Consider the following 1,527-nt stretch of genomic DNA (forward strand, 5'->3'; position numbering starts at 1 on the left):
TAACGGCGCGGACACGCTAACGGAACTGAAGTCCGTCCAAGAGCAACCGGCAGTGTCCGGCAGACCTGAACAACAACACACACACACACACGCATTTCCAGGCCACCAAAGAAGAAGAGGAGGCTTCGGCCGGCTGCTCCGTCCGTCTGGAGGAGCTAATACAACCTGAGCTGATTCACTTAGAGGGGAGATGCTTTAGTTTCTGTTATGTAGTCAGTCTAAAAATAAAAACCCAGAGGATAGAGCTGGATAGGTTAGTTTGCACGCTCGTTATGCTAACAAAGTACTGCTGGGCTCCGCACATCATTGTGTCCTGTATTCCTCCTCAACGCTAGGAGACAGTTTCAATGGTTCCAGATTATTTTCAAATGCATATATCTTAACTATCCACCCTATTTGAAACAATACCTAACACCTTACCAAACAATTTTTAGTTTAAAGCGCCCATATTATGCTCATTTTCAGGTTCATAATTGTATTTTAAGGTTTACATGGTTTAATTTTCAAAAAACACCATATTTTAGTTGTACTGCACATTGCTGCAGCTCCTCTTTTCACCCTGTGTTCAGGTCTCAGTTTTAGCTACAGAGTGAGACCTCTCTTCTTCTGTACTATCTTTGATTGCACTCGCACATGCTCAGTAGCTCAGATCGCAGCTCATGTCAGCTAGCTCCATAGACTGTAAAAGAAAGGCTGTTTCTCCAACTTCAGTCAGTTCCAAGGCAGGATCAGCTGGGAGACTTCTTCTAAACCAGGGCACACATGGAAGTAGTTCTTCTGGAGATTATGGTGAACTAGTGTGTGTTGTAGCAGCACTTTGCCATTAAGAACGAGCTAGCATGCTAACGGTTGTGGTTAGCCAGCTCGTTTCGGCTAGTGACGTAGAAAGCCGTGCAGATGTTGACCAGCTCACCAGGAGACTGAAGGCAGGACACATTCAGAAACCAGATCTCACTCAGAACACCATGGATGGGTTTATTTCAAAGTTTGTATGTGTGTGGAAGCACCAGAGACAAAAGAATAACACCCAAAAATCACCACAATGTGATTTTTTTCATAATATGGGCACTTTAAGACACGCTGAATTTTGATCTTTTAATTTTCAAAGAAAGTGGCAGGCGTTCATTTAAATTTAAAGCCCCCTTCGACTGAAATAGCTTGCCTGGGTCACTAAGATTAATCACATCTTTGAGATCCTTCAAGACAGCTTTGTTCATCTACTTCCAAACAAACAATATGTCACTCTTCCAGTCAGGAGTGCAGAACAAACACACTTTATTGTGACTCAACAACTACAAACTCACAACTAGCGACAAACCGACAAGAGACAAAGGAACACAGGGGTGTAGAAAATACACAGACCAATAAACAGAAAGAAAGGGGATTAGACAAGACAGTAACGAGCAACAGGTGAGAGTAGAAACGGAGGGAAACTAACGAGACAATTGGGAACAGGTGAGAACAGAACTGGAGGGAAACTAACAAGAGAGGAAGTGCAGACCATATAAGGGGAAGGGCGGAGACAAG

This window comes from Perca fluviatilis, chromosome 23 (assembly GCF_010015445.1).
Source record: "Perca fluviatilis chromosome 23, GENO_Pfluv_1.0, whole genome shotgun sequence".
NCBI classification, from domain to species: Eukaryota; Metazoa; Chordata; class Actinopteri; order Perciformes; family Percidae; genus Perca; species Perca fluviatilis.